Source organism: Rhinoderma darwinii, unplaced genomic scaffold (genome assembly GCF_050947455.1).
Source record: "Rhinoderma darwinii isolate aRhiDar2 unplaced genomic scaffold, aRhiDar2.hap1 Scaffold_506, whole genome shotgun sequence".
Classification (NCBI taxonomy): Eukaryota; Metazoa; Chordata; class Amphibia; order Anura; family Rhinodermatidae; genus Rhinoderma; species Rhinoderma darwinii.
Window position 1 is genome coordinate 24,415 of NW_027464053.1, and position 25,863 is coordinate 50,277.

At 43.5% G+C, this 25,863-nt stretch overlaps 1 long non-coding RNA gene across 1 annotated transcript; it reads left to right on the forward strand.

Moving 5' to 3' along the window:
* The first annotated feature begins 17,098 nt into the window (after positions 1-17,098).
* LOC142720736 (uncharacterized) lies at positions 17,099-25,238 on the forward strand. The gene is made up of 4 exons (XR_012873504.1): positions 17,099-17,335; positions 20,554-20,690; positions 21,334-21,622; positions 23,891-25,238. It is a non-coding gene; the product is annotated as an uncharacterized LOC142720736 (long non-coding RNA).
* The last annotated feature ends 625 nt before the right edge of the window (positions 25,239-25,863 follow it).

Here is a 25,863-nt window from a genome sequence, read left to right on the forward strand (position 1 = left end):
GTGTTCGGACCCCACTGATCAAAACTTCTGACATGTCAAAAGTTTTTAAAAAAGTTGTTACACTTTAAAGAGAATCTTTCACCTGCCCACAGATTTGCATTTGAGTGCAGCATGTAATGGGGAGGGCTGCACAAACTCTGGGGCACTTTATATTTTTTTTCCTACCCTCTTTCTTTACTTAGATATCGGTGCTGTAATACTTGACGCCCGATATTTAAATAACCCCATAAACTGCAAATGGGGCGGTAATTGGCAAGGGGACGTGTAACATCGCTGTGACACAATCCACTACGGACAATGTCAACAGCAAGAGCTGGAGAGAGGAGATCATGTGCGCGCATACGCTCTCACTCTTCAGCTCTCGGCAGGCAAGTACAAGACTGTGATCTCAGGTGAGAGATCAGTCTTGTCGTCCTTGTCTGCCGAGAGCTAAAGAGTGAGAGCATGCGTGCGCGCACAGCTCCGATGCCATGGAACAGAAGAAGAAGAATTCACTCTTCTTCTCCTCTTGTGTTCCTTAGTGGTGGCGGAGCTGCGCGCACCCGCTCTCTCCAGCTCTTGCTGTAACGCTGACCGTAGCTGATTGGACAGTGTCACAGCGATGTTACACGCCCCCTTGCCAATTACCTCCCCATTGACAGTTCATGGGGTTATTTAAATATCGGGCACCAAATATTACAGCACCGATATCTAAATAACGAAGGAGGCTAAGAAAAAAATCTAAAGTGCCCCAGAGTTTGTGCAGCCCTCCCCATTACATGCTGAACTCAGCTGCACATGTATGGGGAGGTGAAAGGTTCTCTTTAAAAGAAAGGTGTTCTAATTATTATTTTTTTATTTGATATGTTTTATTTTATGGGCCTAATTTTTCTAATTATTTTAATATGTTTCCGAAGGTAGCTATTTATTCATGTGTTTGTACGTCTGTGGGGGACAGCCAGCTTTATTTTTATTTTTCATACTGCTAATTTTTGTTTTGCAGGTTCCGCTGGACCATTTGGGCTACGTCGTAGATTCGTTGGACTACTTCGCTGATGTAAGCTTTTTTTCTTTAAGAGTTGTCATTTCAATAAAATAAATGTCTTTATGTCTCTGTTTTTTAATACTTCATTACCGCCTTAGTAATGGCTGCTGTCTGATTGAGAGCGTCCATTACTAAGAAGGGGCTTAGTGTTAGCCAGTAAGAAGGCTATCACTAACCCCTATTATTACCCCGGTACCCACCGACACCAGGAGTACCGGGAAGAGCTGGGTACGATCCAGCACCCGACTGTCTGAAGAGAAGGGCGGGTACTGGGGTGGCCGCAGGCTGGTACTATCAGGCTCGGAATGGCCAAAAACCCTTTCCACCCTGGTGATGCTAGGCTGCTGCTGCTTTATTGTATCTGGCTGGTTATGAAAAATGGAGGGGATCTCACGTAATATTTTTTCTATTTATTTTTTTTAAAAGACGTGGGGTTCCCGCTATTTTTAACAACCAGCCAGATACAATACAGCAGCTGCAGCCTAGCATCACCAGGGTGGGAAGGGCCACGTTTTTTATCCCTTCCCAGCCTAGTAAAACCAGCCTGTGACCGCCCTGCTCATGGACTGCGGCGTCATCCTGGGAGGTGGGGCCGGATGACAAGAGAGGGACGCGTCACCAAGGCAACGGCCGGGAGCCCGGACTGGGGGAAGCAGGAAGTTCTTGGTAAGTATGAAAGTCTTTTTTTATTCACAGGTTGGTGTATATTGTGATCGGAACTCACTGTCGAGGGTGCTGAAAGAGTTACTGCCGATCAGTTAGCTCTTTCAGCACCTTGGACAGTGACGGGCGTCGACTAGCCTCATCTCTATGATGGCGGCTGCGCGAAAATCACGCAGCCGCGCATCATACACGGATGACACACGGAGCTGCCAAGTGCCTTTTGCGCGCGCAAACGCAGCGTTTTTTGCGCGCGCAAAACGCACACGCTCGTGTAAATGAGGCCTCATTGTTTTCAAACTTTTATTGTTTTTCACTTTTTTTTTACACTTTTTGATACTTTTTTTTACACTTTTTCTCATGTCCCACTAGGGGACTTGACGGTCCAACTGTCAGCTTTAGTTTTTTTCTAATACATTGCACTACCTACGTAGTGCAATGTACTAGATCTGTCAGTTATTCACTGACAGCAAGCCGATTAGGCTTCGCCTCCCGGCGGGGCCTAATCGGCTTCCGTAATGGCGGAGCAGGAGGCCATTGTGTCTCCTGTTGCCATAGCAGCAGTCGCAAGTCCTGATTGCCTGTCAGGGCTGGCGATCTGCTAGCAACCGCTAAGATGCAGCAATCACTTTCAAAAAGGGGTTTAAAGGGGTTAATGGCAGGGATCGGAGCTAGCTCCGGTTCCTGCCATTTCATGTGGATGTCAGCTGTAATATACAGGTGACCTCCACCGCTGATGACGCCGGATCAGCTCCTGAGTCGGCGCCATCTTGCCGGCGGCTACGGAAGCCGATCAGGCTCCGCCGCCGGGCAGATCTTAACCGGCTTCCATGCTAGGCAGACTGGGAGGCCAGTATTAGGCCTCCGTTTTCTATTGCAGCCACCGGAACCCCGGCAATTTCCTTGCTGTGGTTCCGATGAGCTGCAAACAGCTTAAATGTAGCGATCATGTTTGAATGCTGCATTGAAGGGGTTAATGGCGGGGATCGAAGCTAATTTTTGTTCCCGCCATTACAGCCGGATGTCAGCTGTCAGATACAGCTGAGATCCGGCGATGATGGCACCGACTGAGATTCTGAGCCGGTGCCAAACATTTGGCGTAAGTATATGACATTTTGCGGGAAGCACTGGCTTTCCATGTCGTATACTTACGACAAATGTCGGGAAGGGGTTAAACTTTTTATGCATTTAAACGTCTTTTCTCCTATCCATATGGGACTGTTAATCAGTGGATACAACAACTGGGGTAATACTATCATTTTAATTACGGCTATTCGATCTGCCATTGAAGGGGGTAACCTATTCCATATCTTAATTTTTGGGTGAGAATTTTGTAGCGGTTGTCTATCCACGTAGGGTAGTCTCTTCAATCAACCCATCGGGTTGACCACCAGATCATGGGCGCAGGGGATTTAACAGGAGAGTAATGGCTGTTTTTTTCATTTCAAAACATTCCATGCAACTAGTTTAATTTCTCGGACATTCCTTTTAAGGAAATATTTATCGGGGCACAATGCACCATTTCTGGGCGCTGTATCCAATGTTTATCTGGACAGTCGTCTGGTTATTTTTCTGGACTTTGTATGCACTATTTACCTGGATGCTGGGTAATAATTATGTGAGTTAGAAACAGGAAAACCGCACACGTGTTTGGTGCGTGATTTACACAGCAATTTGTTGTAAAAAAGAAGAAAAAAATGGGCTGGCTTTGTGAGTGCGTGAATAACACATGACAATCGAAAAGCACACTGATGCATAAGGGCAGATTTACATGAGCGTGTGCGTTTTGCGCACACAAATACGGTGGCGTTTTGCGTGCGCAAAATGCACTTGTCCGCTCCGTGTCATGTTCATATGGATGCGCGGCTTCGGTTTTCGCGCAGCCGTCATCATTATGACACTCCGTTTGGATGTTTGTAAACAGAAAAGCACGTGGTGCTTTTCTGTTTACATTCATTATTTTACTGCTGTTGCGCGAATTACGCGCGTCACACGGAAGTGCTTCCATGGGGTGCGCCTGATTTTCACGCACCTATTGACTTCAATGGGTGCGTGCTGCTCGAAAAACGCAGAAATATAGAACATGTCGCGAGTTTTACGCAGCCCCATAGACTTACATAGGTCCGTGCGACCCGCGTGAATACCACGCGGGTTGCACGGACGTATAGCACGTTCGTGTTAATCCGCCCTAACGCAAACACACGGATGGGATTGACGCAAGTTTTTCACGCGCGGAAAATACACACGCTAGTGTGCATGAAGCCTTACCAATGGACGCTGTTAGACAGTGGCCATTAATAATGCACTAGTAATACATTTTTAAATAAATGAGAAGGACATAGAAAAAATCTTGTAATAAAATAACACACACAACACTGGTTAACGATTTTATTACAAATAAAAAAGGTGTCATTGAAGTAGTCCTTGAACTTGATGTAGTACCAAGGACCCAACCTGTAGAGGGAGGCTTAGATACACTGCTCATGTGTGATACTGTTAGACCATGTATCTAAGCCTACCACAAGGTAGCCTTAGTAACATTACCCAAACAGACAGTGTCACACATGGGCCATGTATCTAAGAATACCACATGTTAGGCTTAGATACAGGGCCCCAAAACACTAATCTTAGGGTATGTTCACACAGCAGCGTCCGTAACGGCCGAAATTAAGGGGCTGTTTTCAGGAGAAAACAGCCCCGTCATTTCAGCCGTAACGGCATGTGCAGGCGCTTGAACGCCGCGTCCATTACGGACGTAACTGTAGCTGGTTTTCCATGTAGTCCATGGAAAACGGCTCCATTTACGTCTGAAGAAGTGACATGACACTTCTTTGGCGCGGGCGTCTATTTACGCGTCGTAAATGGGCAGATGTTTCAATGGGCAGATGTTTGCCAACGCTTTCAAGCCGTAAGTTCGGTCGTAATTCGGGGGTTAATACGCCCGAATTACGTCCGTAAATAGGCCGTGTGAACATACCCTTATACAGGAATAAAAAGAATGTCATCTGGGGTCCTGTATCTAAGCCTACATTGTGTTAGGCTTAGATACAGGCTCCATGTGTGACACTGTTTGTTAGACCCCGTATCTAAGCCTAACAATGTAGGCTTAGATACAGGACCCCAGAAGATCTTATCCAGTTCAGGATCGGGCTATTTTGCGCCTTCAGGACCAGACACCGTTTAGCCCTTTTTAGCACGTGTTAGTTAAATGGCTATAACATTTTTATTTGTTGGGCTAACGGCGTTATTTTTGCGACGTTTTTTCCGTAGACAATGCAGGTTTATTTTTTTATCGTTTTTATACCCACCTTTTTGCCATTTTAGAATTTTCATTCATAAAGTTTGAAAATAATAGTAAAAAAATATGCTTTTTTACGTTTCAGCTATTTTTTTTTGGTAATAACATAGTTTTACCCTAAAATAGACCTTTTTTTGTGATCGTCATTGTCTACCGTAAATTTTAATATATTATATGTCTATATTAGGGTAATTGGGTCAGCGATAGTGTTACAACAATGATTGGCGGGGGGGGGGGGGGACGGTATTTTTTGGAGGTGGGTATTTTATGTGTATTTATTATTTAATTTTTTTTGTACTTTACTATTTTTTTATTATTATGGTCTGTCCCTCAAAGGTCAAAAAAGACCTTTGGGGAACTTGATATATTTTTTTTCTTTCTTTTACACCATCTTTTCCACTGTAACTGGAGTTGCACAGCAGCCCCAGTTACAGGGGAAATCAGCCCTCTCATAGTGACGATTGTCACTAACTGGGCTGTGCTGGGTCTAGTAAGACCCAGCAGCAGTCTGCCACTAACGGCACCCGGCGATCATGTGACCAGTCACATGATCACCGGGAGGAATAGAGACAGCGCCGCTGCTGCTGCTGTCTCTATTCCTATACACAGCGTTCATTGAAGCACCACACACACTAACAATGCCCCCTGTAGATAGTGCCAGTGACAATGTCCCCTGTAGATAGCGCCAGTCACAATGCCCTCTGTAAATAATGACCGTCACAATAACCTCTGTGGATAGCACCAGTCACAATACCCTCTGTAAATAGTGCCAGTCACACTGCCCCCTGTAGATCGCGCCAGTCAAAATGCCCCCCTGTAGATATTGCCCAGTGTAAATAGAGTGCCCTGTAGATATTGCCCCAATGCTGCCCACAGAAAAAAAAGCCAGTGCAATAGTAATCAGTTGTATCTGCATCCTAAGGACACGGATACAATTGGGTAAAAAGTCCTGTTTCACCCCGGTTCTCTGAACCAGCTGTAATTTTAACAACCAGTTTGGGAAAACCGGGGCGAACTGGTCCCCCTTCAGCCTCGGGACCTGGGCAAGTGCCCACATTGCCCTCATTGTAATCCGCTCCTGCATATATGGCTCTGACACTTCTCGGCATCCACTATGTATGAGCGGCGCTGAAATGATGACGAGATGGAGGGGAGAAGAAGAGCGGAGAGGTGAGTATGTGTTTTTTGATGTTATGGGAGACGTGGGAGGGATGCTATGGTGCATGGTGTGGTCATTGCTGCACAATTTTACCGCACGGCCCAGCAGAAAAATGCAACACATTTATTAAAATGCTTTTGCCTCTTAATAAATGTGTCGCACTTTACGGTCAATTTTTTTTCTATTAAGACTGGTGTATAAAACAGCAGTGTTAATAAATTGCCCCCTTTATGATTAGTATCAGCGACTGGTAAGTATCCGGATAGATTGTAGTTGTAGGATCACACGCTGCAGTAACATCTTATTTCATGGATTTCTTACAGACATCGGCGTTATATAGAAATCGATAGCATTTACCAGGAATGTATTCTCACACCTCCTTCTTCTTTTTCAGGTGTCTATTTCAAAGTTCAGAGAATCAAGATGGTGAATGCTCCACAGGTCGGTTCACACGGAAACCGCAACGGAATCAGCGCCCAAAAAATGCCCCAAATCACTTTCCTGGAGCAGTTTCCGCCTCTGACCCCTCATTGAAATCAATGGGTGGCAGAAAAAAACGCGGAACTGATTAATTTGATTAATTTATAGGACTTTGTGGCTGGCGTTGGAGCCGTTTAGGTATTGTGATTGTCATGGGGCAGTTGGGTAAAGGTATGTTTTTAGTCTTGTGTGAGGCTGATAAAGTGTAACTAAACTTTTAACATATCAAAGTGACATAGCAGAAGTTTTGATCAGTGGGGGTCTCAGCACTGAGACCCCCCCCCCCGACTGCTACAGCGAAGCGGCAGAAGCGCTTGGGTGAGTGCTGTGCCGCATGGTTTCTGATTGGCTTTCCACGGAAAACTGAGTGAGCGTTGTACGGACTAAATGTAAACTCTGAGTCTGTACACCGTTTGCTCAACTTTCCGAGGGAAGACGATCAGAAACAAAGCAGTACATCGCTCACCCTGCCGCTTCTGCTGCTTCATTTTAGCAATAAGTGGGGGTCTCAGTGCTAGGACTCCCACCGATCAAAACTTCTGACATGTCACTATGTTTAGTAACAATTTAAGGCCCCATGCACATGACTGTAAAAAAACAGAACCGCCTGGTTCTATTGGCCGCAGAAACCTTTCCGTATCGCTACGGATAGCTGTCTGTGCCGTAGAACCGTGCCGTGAATTATGGAGCATGTCCTACTTTTCGTTTTTTATGGGCCGTGCTCCCATACTTTGTATGAGAGCACGGCCCGAAACTGTGGCCCGCGGCCATCGGCAGCTGGCCGTGCCCACAATCACAGGCCGTGATTATGGGCACAGCCGTGTGAATGGGGCCGAAATGTTGATAAAATTCCTATAGAAAGTATTATGACTAAGTAAAGTAGGTGTGATAGAAATAATTCATACAGTTCTGGTAATAAAGTGATTTTGAGTTGGATTTCCCCGGTCAGATGCGGTTTGGTTGCTGTTTGCAGAAGAGTTTTCTTCTGGAGTTCTTGTTCTTGGAGGATATTCTTGAGGACGTTTGGACGTTCTAACAGTCAGTTGTCTACCTCTGGCCATAGAGTAGTGTTTCATCTCTTACAGACGAGTGTGCAGCTTAAAGGGGTTTTTCCATCTTAGACATTTATGGCGGGTCCAGCTCTGATGTATGCCATAAATGTCTACGATGGGAAGAACTCCTATAAAATGCTCCATTTGTGGCAGGGTAAGGAAGGACACTCTACTTGCCGTCAGATCCACCAAATTAAAGGTAGCGATGAATGGGGTGATAAATGTTGCAGCCAGACCCCCCTTACATCCCGGCTAGTAACAAGATATCATCATTATTTGAGGTGTTCCTGATGTAGAAATCCCTATGTGTAATGACAATGACGTTATCGAGCCCAGTATATTTTGTTTGTCAGTATGTTACACAATCTTTCTGGTTATCAGCAGTGTCCATGAAAGTCTCCCCTGAAATAAGGCTCATTTTTGTAGGGTTTGTGTGGGCAGGGTTTTAATATTTTTCCTGTGAATGGCGCAGTTTAGTTGACGCGTCTCCTTTTCTTTTCCTCTCTAGTGATTTGGCCAGAAGTCACAAGTCAGTGTCCGGCTATTTTCACTACTAGTGATATCACTTTGTGTCATAACTTGGCGCATGTGAGGTCTCTATTGAATGTGTAATATTTTTCCTGATGATGATATCAGATATTTGGTGTCCTCTCTAGGCCACACTTAGGCCCATGTTATAAATGAGATGTAAATGGTCCACTGAATAGATTGTAGAATGGTTTTCTGTTATACAGATGTGAAAGAGAGCGCTATTTCTTCTAGACATCTGATCTTTGGTGTGATTGGTGAATAATTTAGGGGCTGTGGTCAGAGACAATTCCATGATACTTGTGGCTTATAGTCAGTGTGGGGTGGTCGGTGCGACCTCTTGGATAGGAAGACTTGAGGTGGGATCTCTAGTTTGGCTCCGCAGAATGTACCCCAGAACGGATTTAATTGCCCCTTAAAAATGATTTGAGCTTTATCAGAAACCAGGCACACTAACATCTCTTTACTGATCCAGTACATCTATAGCATATACCAGGAACGTATTATAGCACCTCTTTCTTTTCTAGATGTCTATAAGTGAAGAGAAGCAAAATATAGAATCCTCCAGTCAGCGGCAATGGAGGAATCAGAGGACTGGTAATTAATATTATTATTAATTACTGCTAATTATCAGGCTGGTTTCTAGCTCTGGATTACTCAGAGGTGTAATTCCCAAGTGACGGCTAAGATTTGAACAGCGAAGCTACTGCAGTCCTAGTACTTGTAGCAGACGCTGAAATAGTAAATTAGAATCACTCGGAAACAACCGCCGATTCCCGGGTGCATACCGTCTTCTACAGCGATGTGACTGCGCATGAGCAGTAGCGCACGCTGAAATACAGGTTTAGAATAAGCACTTGGGAACAGTCGCCGGTTCCCGGGTACATACAGTCTTCTACAGCGATGTGACTGCGCATGAGCAGTAGCGCACGCTGAAATACAGGTTTAGAATAAGCACTTGGGAACAGTCGCCGGTTCCCGGGTACATACCGTCCTCTACAGCGATGTGACTGCGCATGAGCAGTAGCACATGCTGAAATACAGGTTTAGAATAAGCACTTGGGAACAGTCGCAAGTTCCCGGGTACATACAGTCTTCTACAGCGATGTGACTGCGCATGAGCAGTAGCGCACGCTGAAATACAGGTTTAGAAGAAGCACTTGGGAACAGTCGCCGGTTCCCGGGTACATACAGTCCTCTACAGTGATGTGACTGCGCATGAGCAGTAGCGCACGCTGAAATACAGGTTTAGAATAAGCACTTGGGAACAGTCGCCGGTTCCCGGGTACATACCGCCCTCTATACAGCCATGTGACTGCGCATGTGCAGTAGCGCACGCTGAAATACAGGTTTAGAATAAGCACTTGGGAACAGTCGCCGGTTCCCGGGTACATGCCGTCCTCTACAGTGATGTGACTGCGCATGAGCAGTAGCGCACGCTGAAATACAGGTTTAGAAGAAGCACTTGGGAACAGTCGCCGGTTCCCGGGCACATACCGCCCTCTATACAGCCATGTGACTGCGCATGTGCAGTAGCGCACGCTGAAATACAGGTTTAGAATAAGCACTTGGGAACAGTCGCCGGTTCCCGGGTACATACCGCCCTCTATACAGCCATGTGACTGCGCATGTGCAGTAGCGCACGCTGAAATACAGGTTTAGAATAAGCACTTGGGAACAGTCGCCGGTTCCCGGGTACATACCGTCCTCTACAGCGATGTGACTGCACATGAGCAGCAGCGCACGCTGAAATACAGGTTTAGAATAAGCACTTGGGAACAGTCGCCGGTTCCCGGGTACATACCGTCCTCTACAGCGATGTGACTGCACATGAGCAGTAGCGCATGCTGAAATACAGGTTTAGAATAAGCACTTGGGAACAGTCGCCAGTTCCCGGGTACATACCGTCTTCTACAGTGATGTGACTGCGCATGCGCAGTAGCACATGCTGAAATACAGGTTTAGAATAAGCACTTGGGAACAGTCGCCAGTTCCCGGGTACATACAGTCCTCTATACAGCCATGTGACTGCGCATGAGCAGTAGCGCACGCTGAAATACAGGTTTAGAATAAGCACTTGGGAACAGTCGCCAGTTCCCGGGTACATACCGTCCTCTACAGCGATGTGACTGCACATGTGCAGTAGCGCACGCTGAAATACAGGTTTAGAATAAGCACTTGGGAACAGTCGCCGGTTCCCGGGTACATACAGTCCTCTACAGTGATGTGACTGCGCATGAGCAGTAGCGCACGCTGAAATACAGGTTTAGAATAAGCACTTGGGAACAGTCGCCGGTTCCCGGGTACATACCGTCCTCTACAGCGATGTGACTGCGCATGAGCAGTAGCGCACGCTGAAATACAGGTTTAGAATAAGCACTTGGGAACAGTCGCCGGTTCCCGGGTACATACCGTCCTCTACAGCGATGTGACTGTGCATGAGCAGTAGCACACGCTGAAATACAGGTTTAGAATACGCACTTGGGAACAGTCGCCGGTTCCCGGGTACATACAGTCTTGCTGAAATGCAAGTTTAGTAGAAGCACTCGGGAACAGTTGCCAGTTCCCGAGTGCAGGCGGGGACTTGGGCAGCGCTACTGTTGCGCATGCGCAGTTGCAGCTACGGGCTGGTAGTCACACCAAGCACTCGGGAATAATTGGATGTTCCGGAGTGCAAACGAAATAAAGCGTGTTCATGAGAACATTGAAAGCGACCACAAAGCCATACTATGGTCGGGAATTGTCTTTTCCCGACCATAGCCAGAGGAATGGGTTATGGTCGGATCCAAGGGCAACCAGTAACACAACAAAACTTCTGCAACAAAGGCGTTGAGTACATAATGGCATGGCTTTATAAGCATTCACACATGGCAGATCTGGGAGCCTTGTTTAGGCCCCCGGTTGCCATGGCACCTATCAGAAACCTGCGATTGCGCTGATGGTGACAGAAGAAGCCCCCACAATCTGTTTACCCACGTAGATGCCCCACTATTGACCACAGCAACTGAGGGGTAACGTGCCGGGATCTACGCTATTTCCCGTACCATCCAAGTACTGTACAATTACGGTACTTTGTGCTAACTGCATGGCACTATATATGTATGTCACCCAGTGGTTAAATTACAGAAAGCTGACATCAGTACCTTGAATTTCTAGGTTTATAGGATTTGCGTCTGTAAGTAAATAAACCGTATGCAACCCCAATGGCAGCCTCTATCTGTGGTGCACGGTTGGGTAAACGTTCTTTTGGCACTTGCCCCCTCCCCACCTAGTGCTGCACATGGAATAATACAAGACGTTTTTGGGCATGTGCAGTAGCCTGGGGCTGCTCTGCTTGTATGTACCAAGATGATGAAGCAAGCGGGCCTGGGACATTTCACCCATCTGCCCTTAACAACAACCCACCCCCAAATCTGGAACTTCTACAGAGCAGAGAGTAAGCCGGAGGGCATGAATAGCAGAAACAGTGAGGAAAATCCTGACCTAGAATGGATCCAATTGTAGCAAACTATCAGCTGCGAGAAATATCAGGCATGTTCCAGGATATAAACAAGAATATTCCCATTCACTGACCCCAAACAGATATCTTAAAAATGCTGAGGAATTAGTAAGTTGCCGAACTTTTCATTATACGAAATTTAAGCATCTAGTTACATGAAACCGGAAAATCCCTATTATATTGCCATTTTATAGAGATCAGTGGTAAAATAGTGGCCACTCGGGGGCACAAATATGGATAACCAGGCCTGTACCTCTAGTTGTGCCTGTGACAATGCATCACCCCCAACTTATTCTTAAGGACCATGAAGGAGTCCCTTATCTACACATATTCAGGGTGGAGGTGCCTTGCTGGGGGCTCCACTACATAAATATCCTGCAGACTGTCCGGAAACAAAATGTACTTCTCAGTCGTATGTATATATGTATGGAGCATGTCCTCACTGTATATACTGTACTCCCTCCTTACTGTCCTCATATATACTGTATATAATGTACTGTTCAGTTATATGTATATATGTATGGAGCATGTCCTCACTGTATATACTGTACTCCCTCCTTACTGTCCTCATATATATTGTATATAATGTACTGTTCAGTTATATGTATATATAGGATGTGTCCTCACTGTATATACTGTACTCCCACTTTACTGTCCTCATATATACTGTATATAATGTACTGTTCAGTTATATGTATATATGGGACGTGTCCTCACTGTATATACTGTACTCCCTCCTTACTGTCCTCATATATACTGTATATAATGTACTGTTCAGTTATATGTATATATGGGACGTATCCTCACTGTATATACTGTACTCCCTCTTTACTGTCCTCATATATACTGTATATAATGTACTGTTCACTTATATGTATATATGGGACGTGTCCTCACTGTATATACTGTACTCCCTCTTTACTGTCCTCATATATACTGTATATAAAGTACTGTTCAGTTATATGTATATATAGGACGTGTCCTCACTGTATATACTGTACTCCCTCTTTACTGTCCTCATATATACTGTATATAAAGTACTGTTCAGTTATATGTATATATAGGACGTGTCCTCACTGTATATACTGTACTCCCTCTTTACTGTCCTCATATATACTGTATATAATATAATGTACTGTTCAGTTATATGTATATATGGGACATGTCCTCACTGTATATACTGTACTCCCTCCTTACTGTCCTCATACAGTGAAGGAAATAAGTATTTGATCCCTTGCTGATTTTGTAAGTTTGCCCACTGTCAAAGACATGAACAGTCTAGAATTTTTAGGCTAGGTTAATTTTACCAGTGAGAGATAGATTATATAAAAAAAATAAAAATAAATCACATTGTCAAAATTATATATATTTATTTGCATTGTGCACAGAGAAATAAGTATTTGATCCCTTTGGCAAACAAGACTTAATACTTGGTGGCAAAACCCTTGTTGGCAAGCACAGCAGTCAGACATTTTTAGTAGTTGATGATGAGGTTTGCACACATGTTAGATGGAATTTTGGCCCACTCCTCTTTGCAGATCATCTGTAAATCATTAAGATTTCGAGGCTGTCGCTTGGCAACTCGTATCTTCAGCTCCCTCCATAAGTTTTCGATGGGATTAAGGTCTGGAGACTGACTTGGCCACTCCATGACCTTAATGTGCTTCTTTTTGAGCCACTCCTTTGTTGCCTTGGCTGTATGTTTCGGGTAATTGTCGTGCTGGAAGACCCAGCCACGAGCCATTTTTAATGTCCTGGTGGAGGGAAGGAGGTTGTCACTCAGGATTTGACGGTACATGGCTCCATCCATTCTCCCATTGATGCGGTGAAGTAGTCCTGTGCCCTTAGCAGAGAAACACCCCCAAAACATAATGTTTCCACCTCCATGCTTGACAGTGGGGACGGTGTTCTTTGGATCATAGGCAGCATTTCTCTTCCTCCAAAAACGGCGAGTTGAGTTAATACCAAAGAGCTCAATTTTTGTCTCATCTGACCACAGCACCTACTCCCAATCACTCTCAGAATCATCGAGATGTTCATTTGCAAACTTCAGACGGGCCTGTACATGTGCCTTCTTGAGCAAGGGGACCTTGCGGGCACTGCAGGATTTTGATCCATTACGGCGTAATGTGTTACCAATGGTTTTCTTGGTGACTGTGGTCCCAGCTGCCTTGAGATCATTAACAAGTTCCCCCCGTGTAGTTTTCGGCTGAACTGTCACCTTCCTCAGGATCAAGGATACCCCACGAGGTGAGATTTTGCATGGAGCCCCAGATCGATGTCGATTGACAGTCATTTTGTACGTCTTCCATTTTCTTACTATTGCACCAACAGTTGTCTCCTTCTCACCCAGCGTCTTACTTATGGTTTTGTAGCCCATTCCAGCCTTGTGCAGGTCTATGATCTTGTCCCTGACATCCTTAGAAAGCTCTTTGGCCTTGCCCATGTTGTAGAGGTTAGAGTCAGACTGATTAATTGAGTCTGTGGACTGGAGTCTTTTATACAGGTGACCATTTAAGACAGCTGTCTTTAATGCAGGCACCAAGTTGATTTGGAGCGTGTAACTGGTCTGGAGGAGGCTGAACTCTTAATAGTTGGTAGGGGATCAAATACTTATTTCTCTGTGCACAATGCAAATAAATATATATAATTTTGACAATGTGATTTTTTTTTTTTTTTTATATATAATCTATCTCTCACTGGTAAAATTAGCCTAGCCTAAAAATTCTAGACTGTTCATGACTTTGACAGTGGGCAAACTTACAAAATTAGCAAGGGATCAAATACTTATTTCCTCCACTGTATATATTGTATATAATGTACTGTTCAGTTATATGTATATATAGGATGTGTCCTCACTGTATATACTGTACTCCCTCTTTACTGTCCTCATATATACTGTATATAAAGTACTGTTCAGTTATATGTGTATATAGGACGTGTCCTCACTGTATATACTGTACTCCCTCTTTACTGTCCTCATATATACTGTATATAATGTACTCTTCAGTTATATGTATATATGGGACAGGGTCCGCTCTCTAATCAGGATTTTTAAGGTGCTATGGATAAAACATTATCCCCTACTATACCTTTTCCTGTAATATTATAATAAATATTGGATTTCTCTCTTTCTAAACAGACTCCGCTCCCACTGGACAACATGCAGGGCTCCCATGTTACGTCATCGCCATAGAAACTGTTCGGTTTCCAACCATCGTAGAACGGACAACTAACCGGCAACTGAAAGCTCCTCCCAATGTATTAATGTCACTTCTGTATGGACAGGTAAGATTTGTCTATCCCCTTCAATGGGTTTTCCCATGAAGGACATTTATGACATCTCCACAGGATATGTCATAAATGTCAGATAGATGGGAGTCCCACCTCTGTGACCGGCGCCTATCTCCAGAACGAGGCCCCCTAAACAGTGGCGGATTAAGTAGGCCATAGGCCCTGGGCTGTTACCCAAACATGGGGCCCCCCTACTCCTCCGCCGCCCTGCCACTACCTTTTTGTGCAAGCATTAACAGATGGATGTTACGATTCCCCTTGTCAAAGGGCTGCGTCCCTACATACTGACAGTATCACACTGTGCAGGGACACATCCTCCTGACAAGGGGAATGGTAACACGCAATTGTCTATCAGTCCTGGACTGCACAAAGATATTTTGTGAAAGACAAGGATTTCCTATAAAAAACATGTCAGGAGAGGAGACAGATTCTCTATAAATCTAGTGACTCACAGAAGGTAAAGTAAAGCACCACACACACAGCCCCCGTAGAAAGCGCCACACACAGCCCCTGTCGATAGCACCACACACACAGCCCCTGTAGATAGCATCACACACACAGCCCCTGTAGATAGCTTCACACACATCCCCCCTCCCCTTGTATATAGTGCCACACAGCCCCCTCTCCCCTTGTATATAGTGCCACATATCCCCCCTCCCCTTGTATGTAGTGCTACACAGCAATCACTGCCCTGTATATTGCCACATATATTGCCTCCAAAACAAAACATTGTACTTACCTTGCCCCGTTCCCGCGACGGACGGTGCGCTGCACTGTCTCCAGGCAGAACGCATGCTCATATCAGCGTGATGCAGTTACGTCATCACGGCGGCCTGCCCAGGGAGTCTTCCCAGCACCTTATAGGCTGCAGTCCTAACTTGGCCTGAAGCCTATATCATTAATTCATATCTGCGTCCTGAGGATGCAGATACAAGTGAATGTGGCTGTCGCTAGCATCGGGGCCCCTCCAGTTCTAGGCGCCAATGGGCTTGAGGGGGCCCGTGCAGCCCAGCCAATAAATGTTATGGGCTTGGCAGCCATGGGCCCCCTGGGAGCCTTGGTTGGCTGCCCGAGCCTTCCTAACGATGATCCGCCGCTGCCCCCAAACCCAGTTATAGCTTTTTGTGCTCATGCTGCTTCCTGGTCACTTCTTGATGACATTGTCGGAATTTACAGAAACAGCGGTGAGTGCCTCGAATTTCTATCTTCTATATATATATAGATGTGCTCAGGACTTCACCCTAGGATCCCCCCTTACTAGTAATAAAGGCTGTGCACCTGCATTTGGGATTTCAGATCCTCGCTGTCTTTTTGGATTATTTATCAGTTTGTTTTCTGTGTTTTTACAGATAGTGCCAGAAACCCAACTATGGATTTTAGAGCCAGAGAACAGTCATGGCTGGTTAAAGATGACTCCACAGCCACAGGTGTTGGCAGTCAGAGAAATATTAGGGAGCCACAGAACTCCTTCAAAAGCCTTGTAAATAAAAGAATGAAAGTTTGGTGGAACCGAGCATTCCTAGCAAATTATCTCCAACGGAACCTCATACCGAGGGGGTTACGCATACAAGTTTTCCCATCATTTCCAACTGAAGATGTGAATTTTCCATCTAAATGGGAGGAGAACTGCAGTGCGTGTTCATTTAAAGTGATGGAGCTTCTTATTGGACTCAATAACACATCATTAGAAAACAGGGATAACGAGCTGGAAAAGTTCCAGCAAAAATGAAAAGCAGAGATGTCCAAAGAGAACTTAGAAACATTTAAAACACAATTGGATCAACAATGCCTCGTCTGGAGAAAAGAAATGGAGAGCAGAAAAACAAAGAAATTGATATGTGATAATAATGATTTTCAACAGAAGAAAATATATTGATGGAATCGGAGACAAAATGGTGAATCACTGAGTCTTTCCTCTTCTATGTGATCTTTGTCATCACAGAGCGGTCACCATGATATGACATTATGTAGTAGCGTGAGGTCTACACGTGACTTACCAAGATACAAAAGAAAACGGAACTAAAATCGTCATCCAACAGTAGGAGAAAAATGAATAAGGGATTGGAACAAAATCCAAGACATCACAAGAAGGTAATTAACATTTCTATGCATCAATTATCTATAGGTGACATCACACTGTTGGACAAAGTCTTGACCTTTTCTCCCGCCTCCTGTTTTGATCTTTTCTCAGCAGTAAAAGATCTGCAATTTTTTGCACAATCTTTGATCTTTAAGAAATGGTATTTTAAAGAGGAAGGCGATTTATTTGTCACAGTTGAGGAACGAGAAACATTGCGAATATTTGAGAAACTCTTTCACCAAGAAGGGGGAATATCAGAAGGTAAGATTCATATCTGTATTAGAACCAAATCTACAAAATCCCCCCGTTGTCTATTTGCCCCGCAGTAGATTTTTTTGTCAAATTAGTCCCTGAAGATTAGCAAAACATTCCAAGGAAAATTAAGAATGACAATCTGTCGAGTTCAGAGAGAGAGAGAGAGAGAGAGAGAGAGAGAGAGAGAGAGAGAGCTTGGAGAGGATTAAATCATGGCATGATGTGGTAGTAAAACCTGCCGATAAAGGCAGAAATGTGGTATTTTGGCCACGCCAGATGTATATTTATGAAGCAAATCGCCAATTGAAAAAACTCCACTTTTTAAATAATGATATCACGGAGGCGGAGGTTGCTTTAGCAATCTCTAAGCTACACAATAATAAAACGCCGGTTCCTGACGGCCTATCGGCTGAATACTACAAACTTTTGCCAGATATTGTACCGACATTGACGAGGACCATACAAGCCATATTTAGTGGGGAGATTGACCTGCCTAACTTTCATGCGTCCAGGACCATATTGCTTCCCAAACCTGACAGGGATCCAACCCTCCTTTCCTCATATCGTCCGAATTCCCTTTTAAACCAAGACTATAAGCTCCTAACAAAGATTTTGGCCGACCGCCTCCAAACCATGTTTGGACTGATCATTGCCCCAACCCAACTGGGTTTCTTAAGGAATAGACATTCCACTAAAGGTATCCGTCAGGTTGTAGCAGCCACGGTGTCTGCACTAGACCCCTCCTCCCCAGTGACCATGCTGCTGGGACTTGACGCGGAAAAGGCGTTTGACTCTTTATCATGGCCATTTCTCACAGCGGTGTTGCAGTCCCGGGCCTTCGGGGACCGCTTTCTAACATTCCTTTCACGCTCACAGGCCTGCTCTACCACATCCCTTACCATCAATGGGCTTAACTCCCCTCCTATCTCAATTTTCAGGGGTACGTGTCAGGGATGCCCTCTCTCACCGTTACTGTTTCATTTATCCCTAGATCCACTTCTCCGTCATCTCCAGTCCCTAGCATGTTTTCAAGGCATACAAATTGGAGATTCTCAAATTAAACTATCGGCATTTGCAGATTATATTTTGTTCTTCATATCTAACCCTGCCTCTACTTTACAACCAATCCTCCAGGATATCCCAATTTATGGTGCCCTGTCAGGTTTCAAGATCAATCTACAAAAATCAGAAGCCCTAATTCTTAAGGGTCCCTCCAGGCCACTCTGGTCTTCGAAGCATGCATTTAAATGGAACTCTGATTAAGTTCCCTATTTGGGGGTACGCATCATGAGACAACGATCAAATTTATATCAACGAAACCTTAATCCCATTATTGCATATTTGGAATCCCAACTCATGGCTTGGAGGCACTTTACCTTTACTCTATCATTTTTAGGTAGGGCTAATCTATTAAAAATGGTTGTCTTCCCTAAATTGTTATACTTACTACAATCCTTGCCTATATACTTGAGACCAGTTGATGTTAGGCAAAAGAGACCAAGAGTGAGCCTATGCATATTGCAGCAACATCATGAAAATGGAGGGATTCATTTTCCACAGATTCACTTATACAATATGGCAGCTCAACTACGAGTGATTGGAGATTGGATAACTGGCAGCTCCTGCTTTTCTGATTCTACATTGGACCAACAATTTTCAAAACCCATTTCCTTAACATGCCTCTTACACACTCCATACTCGGCTCTATCACCTGATGAACGGGCTAACCCCCTAGTCATGTCCTCCTGGAAACATGGACCAAGGTCAGGCAACACTTAGGTTTAAACCCTAGATTTTTCCTACTTCTTCCTTGGGTCCATAACTTTGACTTCCAAAATGCTAAACCCCATGTGGTTTTTCGTGGATGGGTTGGGGGGGAGGGGTTGACATGTATTAATCAGATAACTAACATGCTCACTCGTCGTCCATACTCATTTAATGAACTACGTATACAATATGATTTTTTTGGGCCAACACCCATTTTATTACATGCAGGCCTGTAGCTATGCTCATAAGGTCATTAGACACTTACAAGACCAAGACTGGGATGACTTCTTCTGTCACTTAACTCCATTTCATCAATGCCGAAAAAGACTAATCACTACCTATTATAACGTTTTAAGACAGCCATTGGACTACACTAAATCGAGATCAGGCGTATCTTACTGGGTTGACCACTTAGATCAAACAACTCATGACGATGTCCTATCATCTGTAACTATGGCTGCCAAATACCTCCCATCAGATATGTCCTGGGAGATATATTTTACAATAGCCCATAGGGCTGACGTGTCCCCTTATAGGGGCTTTCTCATGGGTAACTCCTCTGACCATTCGTGTTTAAAGTGTGGAGCACCGCAATTACATTGTCTCTGGTTATACCCAACTATTGTTGACTTTTGGCGAAAGATACAATATTTTGTGTCGAACACCCTGTCCATACCATGCCCCTCAACCCAAAATGGGGTCTCTTTGGGATACTGCCACCTTCCATGCTCTTTATCCCGAAACATCACAAACAGCTGTTATACTATGTCTCTGCGGCTGCTAGGAAGGCCATTCTCCAGGTTTGGATAAATAATACACCCCCCACACATCGTATTTCCCTAGAAAATATATCTTATCTTTTCCGAATGGATTGGGTGGAAACCTCCCATCGAAAAGAGCACAAAACTGAAGCCTTTTTTAAGTTGTGGGAGAATTTTATACCTCTCTTACCACTTCATATAAAACAAAAACTGATTGCATGCTTTGTCTCCACAACTTGGTATCTGGAGCATCAGCTGTCTGGTGTGACACCAATCATGATCTGATTCCTTAAATATCTGTATTGAATCGCGGTAACGATGGGGATACACGTGTCCATCCTCTTCCCCCTCCCCCTCTATACTTCCCTTCCCCCTTCTTTATGGTTTATTTAGTGTGTTTCATCTCCTATGAATATTGACACTTTTTCAATTTGTCTTTGGGCTAAAATCTCTAATTCTGTCCTCGCTCCAACTAGGATCATTTGAAGTAATTTATACAAATTGTAGATTATATAATATGCAAAATAATGATATGTGTTCAGAGATGCTATTGGCATGGGAAATATTGTTGAATTGTTGTTCGCTTGTTTGTTATGTTTGGAAAAATAAAAAATACATCAATTTAAAAAAAAACTAAATAAAAAAAAACTCCACTTGTTGTAGAAGGTTAACATACAATTCTTTATTATCCTTTAGATCAAAGATGATCCACATTCTACAAGATGGTATGGATGCCGGAGTCCTCTCCAAGTCCCTAATGGAGGCACTGATTGTGACTGAGCCAACAATACAGACGCCTTTTCTACTACCCAAAATTCATAAGGACCCTCCAGGTAGGCCAATTATATTGTGTACCGGGGGGTTAACTCAGAAGGTGTGCGGATGGGTCGACCACCATTTAAAACCATTAGTGGAATGTCTACCTTCGTATCTGTGCGACTCCGCAGATTTGTTGTTGAAAATTGAAGAGATTCATTTAGATGACAGACATATTTTGGTAACTTGTGACATTGAGTCACTATATATCGGCATCCAGCATTCGGATGGGTTGCATGCAGTGGCCACCTTTTTGCATATGAGCAATATAGGAAAGACTTTTCAGAGTTGTTGCTCACCCTATCGGACATTGTTCTCAAACACAATTTTTATCACGTTCAATGGGTCCTTCTACCTGCAACTCCAGGGCACGGCAATGGGGGCAGCCTGTGCACCCTCATACGCCAACCTGTTCCTGGGGCTGTGGGAGAGGGACCTATTCCTGCCAGATCATGAGATATCAATGAACCAGCTCCTTTTCTGGGCCCGTTCATTGATGACATCTTCATGATCTGGCAGGGGACTTCGGATGAATTAATGGAATTCATCAGTGTATTTAACTATAATACACGTAACATTAAATTAACATGCAAGTGGAATCACGTTGAGATAGATTTTTTGGACATACTAACTAAAAGGAACCATAATGGTTGTCTCCAGACAGATTTGCATCGTAAAGAGACATCAACAAACTCATTTCTTCACGCAACGTCTTCACATCCTCGCCACACCGTCGAAGCTATACCAACTGGACGATTAATGCGTGTTAAGAAAATTTGTTCAACTCATGAAGATTTGAAATTCCGCACGACTGAGTTAAGAAAGAGACTTGCTCAACAGGGCTGCAGCCGCCGCAATGTTAATAAAGCCCATTGACGACCACATGCACAGCTCCCCCTCGTGCACAGCTATTACAAACTGTAACTAAAAATAAGGAATTTCTCCTAAGGTAAGATTTACGAACACGTATCATTTGGTCAGAAATGAGGGACACCTCAAACACATTTTGGCCGATGCTCCTCAATGATCCAATTCTACAGAAAGTACTACCAAATTATCTTGCTGTTGCACCATGTAGAGTGCGTTCTTTACGTGACGCAATAGTTCACAGTTACCGAACAGTGGAAAAACCGGGTAAATGTTTTGGAAAGATTGGTCCTAAGTGGGGTTGTAACCCTTGCGGCGACTGTATTAGTTGCCCTAATATTGAACGCTCTCAAGGTTTTGTTGACTCAAGTGGGTTGAAAAATGTTAAGATCACATGGCCAATTACATGTGGCACTACAGGTGTGATCTATCATGCAACTTACCCTTGCCCTAAAATGTATATTGGCATGGGAACCCGAGAATTGCGCTTTCTCGTAAGAGAACATGTTAGAGACATTGAAAATGCCAAACCAGTAGAGTATATGGAACAGCTGAAGACGATTCCACAACATTTTCACCTACATCATGCGTGTAACTCTAGACTTGTGAGAGTGAAGGGAATAGATCACATCAATACTGATATGCGAGGACGAGATGTAAAAAGAGGCTTTTGCAATCAGAATGCAGGTGGATATGGAGGCTTAAGACAACACACCGAGGGGTGTCAATGAGAACATTGGTGTTGCTGCATTTCTCTGACTGCTACCAAAGCTTTTAGTGGGGTATTTTTGATTTTATGTTCTTATTTTGATTTTAATCGACATTTCTTTATTTATGTATACAGATTAGATATATATGGTTTACGCTGCCTGTGTTGACTATGTCAACTGTGCAATTTTCGGGTTGTCATGATCTTCATCCTCAGCAATGATTTCCTACTTCTGATGATCTTCACAAACAATAGAAAAGCGGGCTCTGTCTGCAGATCACTGCATATTATATTCTGCACCTTTGAGGCTTGTTGTATTAGATATATCGACATGTAACTAAAATCTGCTTTGTGCATGGCACTTGTAGTCCATTTTATTTTTTGATGCATAATACACACGTTGTTTTTTTCTTCTTTTTTCATCGCACACGCCTATTCACACTATTTTTTATTTTTCGTTTTTTATTTCTTTTATTTTGTCACCATACATTTATTACCTTTTCACTCTTTTACTTACACATGTTCTATATAAACAACACTTTATTGTGTTTAATATCATTTCTTACCTGTCACTTCCCTACTATGTTCAGGTTGTGCACTGGATTATTCCTTTTGGCACGTATATATTGGTCTTTTTTCACACATTATAATTGATAATAATGTTCCACACTTGATTACTCCCTACACGTTGACACTCTTCATCACACATCACTTTGTGGCCATATATTTATATGTATTTGTATGATACATGTGCAATATATCTGTATAACTATCTTGTCTCTCTGTATTTTGGGTTTAGACTTGCAGACATGAAGTGTATCGCTATTGGACTGCCCGTACAGGGTTAATATCCTTCTGAATGCTTTTTCATGCATTCAATCACTGGTTGCATTCTGATTGGTTGTGATTGACCGGCCTCCGATTCATCACCCATGACACGCTGGGTTGCTGACACACGTGACCGCGTCAGGTGACGCGCTGATGTGTTTCCGCCCCAGTGTCTCGTTGTTGCCGTTTCTGGAGTCCGGCCATGTACTCGACCACATATTGCCACCAATAGTAAACAGTGAGTGCACTGATCTGATTTATGGGCATATATATATATATATATCACCTGGATATATTTAAGCACCATTGGCTAGCGTTCATTTAAATACTGTGTGTACTATCAGCGCCACCCCCTGATGAAGACATTTAGCGCTGAAACGTGCGTCTGGGTGGGCACTCCCTGTGTTGGTGCTCCTGAACAACCTTATTATGGGTATGTTATATCCCTCCATACTTGGTTAATAGTTGATTCATTTTTGCTCTTACTTATGCGCTGACTGCTTTTTTGCACTGTATAGTTGTTTATTCCATACCATTTGGTATTTCTATATGACCTACATTACGCAGGTCTGTGCAGCCATGGGGTCTTATCTAATTATTATTTTCTTTGTGAGTCACACAATGAGCTGTCCTTTTCTTCTGTAGAGTCTTGTGGAGTCTTTTTAATTTAATTGTATTGACATGTAGCTTTTCATTGTTATTCCAATAAAGATTTTTTCCATGTTCTACACTTTTTTTGGTCGCATCAATTTCTTTGTAGGTTATATATTTGTAGTTTTTTGTCTCAAAATATTTTTCTTGTTTTTTTTTCAGGAGATCTTTATCCCAGTCTTTGAGATTTTAAAGAGTCCTGACAACACGTAGACCCCAGTTAGCAGCTAGAAGATTGCTGCATATACCTAGAAGATGACCACCTTCAACATCTAGAAGACACCAACCAGCACAGAGAAGGAGATCCTGGCTACAAGAACATTCCTACAAACATCTAGAAGAAGAGACACATTGTAAATACTGGTGTGTCCATCCTAGCAGAAAACCCATGACGTCTGAACAGTGAGGAGAGAACTTATATGTTACTTCTGACTATATGATCGCAGGGTAAAGGAGCAGAAAATGCTGAGAAATATGGAGAGGCTTAGTAATTGTCAGTGCGCAGGATGCTCCATATGTGGTGATAGTCATGAGATGGTCACAGCTAGAGAAATACTCAATTCATTATTCATTTATCAATGATATCATATTAAAACATGTACTGAGACTACTATAGAAAAGAGGCAGGGATATTATCATCATCATCATTGGTATTGTTGTTAAGCTGAACATAGAGAAAAAGTATTCACTGGCCGACCCCCAGATCTATTGTAGAAAGAGTCCTGTTGAGACACTATCATGTAATGGAAGTTGGCACTTGAGTTGTACGCTACTAAAGAAGGAGAAAACATGAGGGTATAATGGTTCCACTACGTATGTGATATGACCTTTCTAGATTTGTTTTCCGCCTCAAAAAACCCTATTGAAATCAATGAGAGACGGAAAAATGCTGTGAACGGCCGCAACCGTTTTTGACGCGTTTTTAAGCGGTTTTAGGCAAAAAAAAAATGCTTGCGTTTTTTTTTTTCCTTTGCCTGTTGAAGAAGGAGATAAAAATAACGCTTTAAAATGGGCATAAAGAACCACGTAGGAAAACGCATCAAAAACTGTGTCAAAAAACGTGTGTGGTAAAAAAACACTTAAAAAAAGGCGGAGCTGATTTTTCCAGGCAGAATTTTTTGCCTGCAAAAAACTCCACATGAACAAAACCTTAAAAGCAAACAGGCTGGGAGGGTAAAACACTGACTGCATATTAAAAAGGCCAATTTCTCCCGGTTGAGGGCTGCGCAGCAGGAAATAGACTGGGGGCAACTATTGTCAAATAAATATACAGACACTACATGGGAATGCTTTACATGTACTTTAAGTAATTACACTGTAAAATATAACCCTATCAGTAACAAGTATTAAAAAAACCTAAAATGAAACTAGAAAAAGCTTGCTTCTAATGTTAAAAAGACAATAAATGACAAGATAAGAGGACTTATAAAAAATACAAATCTGAAGGGGCAGCATTAGTCTTTAAAGATCACACACACACACACACACACACACACACACACACACTCACACACACACACAAAAAAACACACACACACACACACCCACCCCCTCCCATACACCCCCCCATACACACACACACACCCCCATACACACACACACTTCCATACACACACACACACTTCCATACACACACACACACACACACACACACACACTTCCATACACACACACCTACATACTTCCATACACACACCTACATACTTCCATACACACACACACACACGATATACACACACATACATACACACACACATACATACTTCCATATACACATACGCACCCCCATACACACCCCCATACACACACACACACACACACACACACACACACACACACACTTCCATACACACACACCTACATACTTCCATACACGCACACACACCTACATACTTCCATACACACACCTACATACTTCCATATACACACACCTACATACTTCCATACACACGACACACACACACGACATACACACACACACACACATACATACACACACACACATACACACACACACATACATACTTCCATACACACACACATACACACACACACACCCCCATACACACACACACACCCATACACACCCCCATACACACACACACCTACATACTTCCATACACACACACACACAC